This window comes from Notamacropus eugenii, chromosome 4 (assembly GCF_028372415.1).
Source record: "Notamacropus eugenii isolate mMacEug1 chromosome 4, mMacEug1.pri_v2, whole genome shotgun sequence".
Lineage (NCBI taxonomy): Eukaryota > Metazoa > Chordata > Mammalia > Diprotodontia > Macropodidae > Notamacropus > Notamacropus eugenii.
The window spans coordinates 409,268,884-409,274,883 of NC_092875.1; positions in this window are offsets into that span (position 1 = coordinate 409,268,884).

Below are 6,000 nucleotides of genomic sequence, written 5' to 3' on the forward strand. Positions count from 1 at the left end.
TAATGCCAATAGAATTGAGTGCAAAGAAATATCATAGTCTCCTCAATTTCTTTTTGTCTAGACAAAGTCAAATGTCCAATTTGATCAGTTGATCAAGTTGACCAAACTGACCATTTGTTTTGGCATTACAGAGGCACAATCTCATTGTCTTTGTTGGACCTGGAGGGCAGGGTGTGAACGTAATAACTTTTCTTATTCAAACACTTTTGCTTATAGCAATTCTCGGCACCAGTGGGAGACCCAACAAAAAATTACTTCTCTCTTCAGAGAGGGCGCAGGTCAGGGTTGAGGTTACTGGAAAGCACAGTGTGGAAAACACAAATTCTATGTTGCTTTTGCCCTTGTGAACAAGCAGCCTGGTATTTACTTTGTAGTACAGACTCATCCTGTTTTTCACATGCACCTTGGTTAGTATTGATCTGTTTGGTAAAATGTCTATTGTTATTCTGCATGGCAAAACAGTAATGAATACTGTCATTGTATTCCCTGCTCCCTGGCCATATTCCTAGCAACGAGTCACAGGTCAATACTTGTTCCATATGTGTGTCCTCTGTGCATCATCAGAAGATCAATCCAATTGCAGTGGGGTGGAATTCTATCACACCTGTTCGGTGACATCACAGAGGAACAGCTGCTGTTTCTTGTATTATTTTATCTCCTTTAAGTGTTAAATATTGGGTTTACATATGCCAGAATGTCAGGGTCACATTTTAAAATGAAAATGCCTTCTTTCATCTATTTGTGTGCTTCCATTTTCAACTTTGTTCCTCTTCAGCTTGGCCAAAAAGTAAATGTAAATTAACAGTTTCTGAGCAACACAAAAACTCTGCTGGTCTTTATTGTTTTCTGTTGACTTCAAAAGATATCTTCGTCATAAAGTTTATAAATTATAAATGCTGCAGTTTAGTAAATTCTTTAATGAAGATTCTAGGAGAACTCTTATATAAGTGATTATTTGGGGCTAGGACTTACCTGGCTAAAGTTTAGCTCCCCACATGAGGGTTTTTTTTTTTTTTTTGGTTTTTGTTCTTTCTGCCTCTGTCTCTCTGTAGAAAGTATAAGAATATCAGACTGAGTCGCTTTTTTTATCTTTTGCTTTTAAAATGAAATGTTAGACTATAGGTAATTTACAAACTGGGGGCAGCTAGGTGGCGCAATAGAGAAGAGTGCCGGGTCTGAAGTCAGGAGTCTCATCTTCCTGAGTTCAAATATGACGTCAGACATTTACTGCCCTTGGGCAAGTCACTTTACCTGGTTTGCCTCAGTTCCCTCATCTGAAGGAAGAAGTTGGAGAAGGAAATGGCAAATCAATCCAGTATCTTTGCCAGGAAAAACCCCGAATGGGGTCATGAAGAGTCAAATATGACTGAAATGACTGAACAACAAATTTACAAACTGAATATTAAAGTTTCCAACTCTCTAATTAGGCATGATGGAAAATGGAAACTTTCCCGTTGGTAAATAGAGTAAAGTTATTATGTAAAAAGCAGATTTCTCTATAAAAACAATTGCTTACTCATATCCTATATAGTTTGGGGCATTGTGCAACCTCATGGTGTTAGGACCAGGGTTTGGGAACAGAGCTAACTTCCAAGTTAGCTGGTCTGCTAATGAATTTCTCAGTTGTAGAGCACCATGAATATCTTAAAGGAAAAAGACTCTCTACACAAGACACCCAACTCAACAAACAAAGACAAGCAAAATATATTTGGTGAGGTGTCAGCAAAACAACCAATCAGAATAGAATGTTTCAATTTTGAATCAGTTCACTTTAAAGTTTCAACTTTAATTGTTTTAATTTTTTAAGTTTTAAAGCCAGTAGCCCCTACAATTCTTTATTTTGACATTGTTCATTTTTCTACCTATTTACATTGGCCTTCACTTTTTGCTTTCTCTTTGAAGAAATTCATTTGATCTCCAGAACTTACCAGTGTATAAACTTCAGTCTTTTTGACAATGAGTACATCTACCCTACTCTGTAGTTGGTGGGGTTGTGAGCAAGCAGGTCAGTGGCTTTATCTCTTCTTATGATGAACAGAATGTCCTTGTTCAAAACAACCATTGACCTCCATTGAATACTGATCAGCCACTTCATCTCTCTGTCTGTGTACCTGTTTGCTTATATTTTCTTTTACACATTTTGCTTGCAGCTCCATGCTTTTTGTTTGCCTCATTGCAGCAGGGGTCTACACCAGGTAGGCACTCAAGATGCCCACCTGATGGCCTAAGGGACTGAGTCAAGTCACTGACTGCCTTTGGATCCACAGGAGCTGAGATGCAAGGAACACAGCTTTAGTGCTAGTGCGTCTCTGATACTTCTGCCCTTGCTACTGTCATCATTGTGTATCTTAATTTACTATGAAGTATGACTTCTTTGAGCTATTTATGAATGAACCAGGAAGCTGAAGAGGATGTCATTGGCAGGTCCAGAGATTACAGGTAAGCTGAAAATGATTTCTTCTGTGGCTCGTTAGTTAAGCTTATAGTTTGAGGATGTATTATTTTAGTCAGTTTTTCTCCAAAAGGATCTGTGTGTGCACTCTTTGAAATTCATCTTTCATTCCATGTAAGGCAGCTAGGTGGTACGGTGTCTAGAGTCAGGAAGACCTGAGTTCAAATTCAACCTCAGACATGTACTAGTTGTATGACACTGGGCAAGTCACTTAAGCTTTTTTGCCTCAGTTTTCTCAGCTGTGAAAGGGAGATCATAACAGCACTTACCTCTCAGGGTTGTTGTGAGGATCAAATGAGATAATATTTGTAAAGTGCTTAGTGCAGTTCCGTGCATATATTAAGCACTATATAGATGCTTATTCCTTTCCTTCTTTGCCCTTCCTCAGTTTTCTCATCTATAAAATGTGGATGGTAACAGCATCTCCCTCCCAAGGTTGTTGTGAGAATCAAATGAGAAATATGTAAAACGCTTTCAAATGTGAATGTGACTGTTGGCTATTACTGTTATTTATGCAAGCACACTGTTGAAGCAGGAGGATTCATTCACAGAGCTCTTGCTTCTACATGTCCTGGAAAGGTCTTGGGCTTTTGGGGTTTCCCGATGCAGACTGATACATGGTTTCTCCGTCTGGCTCTGTCTCTCTATCTCTGTCTCTCTCTCTCTGTGTTTCTGTCTCTCTGCCTCCCTCTGTGTCTATCTCTCTTTTTTTGGTCTTTGTATTCTCAGTGGTTGGCACATCTGCTGGCACATAGAAGTTCTTAATCAATGCTTGTTGACTGAGTGAATGAGTCACCCAAGTGTCTTAGCTTCTCCTTAAGGATGATTATCAAATGAATGTTAAAAATCATCTTTACATGTAATTGGAAAAAATAAAATATTAGCTTAAAAAAGGGATGATTCTCAGTCTGTGGTCAGTTAACAAGTGTATATTGTTTTGGAGACATCATGCTAACTTGCTGAAAGGTGCCTAATAGCTTGTATTATTTTCTTGTGGGAGTTCTTTGAGAGCAGAGTCATTGCCTTAACTGACTTAGCCTGGTTACTGGTACATAGAAGATTTTCTACTAATATGAATCCGCAGTGAGGATGCTTCATTGTCTATGATTTCTTTCCTTTCCACTGGTTAGATATGTACTTACCACATCTTACTAGTACATATAAATTAAGAGTTCCTTTGGAGCCAAGATAAGGATGCTGCTGTACGTGGTTACTTATTTATGGGAGGGTTGGGGGCCCATTCTTTTGTTCTTATGTGACTTCATCTCCCTTTCATCTTTCTCTAATATATCATCTGTCACTGCAGGAAGAAGGACTTCGATCCTTCCCATCCAAAGAGCTTGGTAACTGAGATTTCAAATACAAAAATTTGTACCCCATGTGTCATATAGCCCTCCATCCTTTTCTAATGCAAACGTCATATTCAGGAGTCAACTGTACTCTGTGTGGCTTATCCAACAATGCTATGACATATTTAACGATGAGCTGGGGTCAAATGGCGATGATGTAGCCTTTGGAAGAGAGGACAGAAGATGCAGCAAGTGCTGAAAAGATTTCAACTCTAGCTGTATTTCATTATTTATTTTGCTATTATAGAAATGGATAAAATGGAAATTAGTGGACAAAGTCCTTTGATCCATTCTTTGCATGTGTGTGTGCTTGTTTCTCTTATATCATTCTTCAACCCCATAATCACAATTTTCTATACATGCCTATGTGTAGATACACCCAGACGCAGACACAAACACAGATGGAAGCCCAGACCCAGACACACACAGAGACAGATGCTCACACATTTGCAAGTGGGATCCTTCCCATCATAAGGTGAAACACTGCCTGTTATAAACCAGGCTAAGGTCATTATCTGTCATTTTTTGTAGGAATTTAGTCATGAACAGGAAGAGGGTGTGAGGAAGAGAGAACCTAAAATCCTCAGAGAATCTCAAAGGGAATTGAAGGAAGTACGATAGACACTTCTCACATTCAAAGTTCTGGGAGAGGCACACCACCTTCTGAGCTGAAAGAAAAGACTTATGTCTCCCTGGGTTTCTAACTGGTTCATAAAATACTTATGTAGAAGGATTTGATATTTTTTAAATGACCTTGAAATGTATAGACACATTAACGTGCAAATACTGGAAGGATCTGTTTTTAATTCAGCTTGAGGGAGTTGGTGGGGGAACTTTCTGTATTAAAACAGGTGCCAGTAGTCTTTGACTAATCTGTTCTTGGGAGCTGCCTGTTACATAGAGGTTGTGACTTGCTCAGGGTCACACAGTTAGGAAGCATTACATGTAGGATTTTAAAAAGGTCTTCCTAATTCAAAGCCTAGAACTCTGTCTGTTGTACTTTGTTCTACAAACATATTGCTGTTTTATTTGTATATACGGTCTAAAGTAAATACACCATAATTTGGAGATAGAGAGGTAGATTGGCACAGTGGACAGAGGGGCTAGTTCATAGTTAGGAAGACCTGGTTCAAGTTTTGCTGCTGATACACATTGACTGTATAACCCTGGGCAAATCACTTACACTCTCCCTTCCTGGCTATAAGTTTCAGAGCAGGGGCTGACCTGCATTGGTAGAAGGGGTTTCCTCACCGGGAGGAAATAACAAGTTTTGTCCACAAAACCAAACCAAACCACACCAACCAACAAACAAAAAAACCTGGTAGGATATGATATCATCAAGAATTATTACAGTGAGAAGTTTTGGTTATTACATAAAAAATGTTAAATCCGGGGATAATTTCTAATAGCAAGGGAAGCCATACAAAAGAAGTGAGATGAGCTTTTCTCTTACACAGCGTATCCAGTTTAAGTCTGAGTCTGAACAAAAATACTGAAATATGATACCTTGGAAAGAGGGGCAGCTAGATGGTGCAGTGGATAGAGTGCTGGGCCTGGAGTCAGGAAGACTCATCTTCCTGAGTTCAAATCTGACCTCAGACACTTATTAGCTGTGTCTGAGGCATTATTAGCTGGGCGTGTCATTTAATCTTGTCTGCCTCAGTTTCCTCATCTGGAAAATTAGCTGGAGAAGGAAATGGCAAACTACTTCAGTATCTTTGCCAAGAAAACCTCAAATGGGGTGGCAGAGTCAGATGAGACTGAAATGATTAAACAACAGCACATTGGAAAGAATGCAGGACTTGGAGATGTTACCATCAGAGACCTTAGTTTTGAATCTTGGCTCTGCCACACACACACACTTTGGTCATTTCACTTCTCAGTTTCCTCATCTGTAAAATGAAGAGTTTGGATTAGATGATCTCTTATGCTCCCTTCCACATCTGAGCCTCTCTTTGTTCATTGCAAAATACTAAATTTACAAATGGGGAGGGGAACTCTTCCTTTACGTTTCTTTCTCTTTCCCCACAATTCCCTCTCTTTCCAGTGCTGGGGCTACTTACGTTGGACTTCTACCCATAAGCTGCCTTCTCCGTGTAAAAATTGTCTTCTCATTGGTCTTAAAACATTCATATTTTATACTTTGAATAAGATTGAATGTCACGTTTTGATAGGTAGAAAGCAAATTTCTCCTTTCCG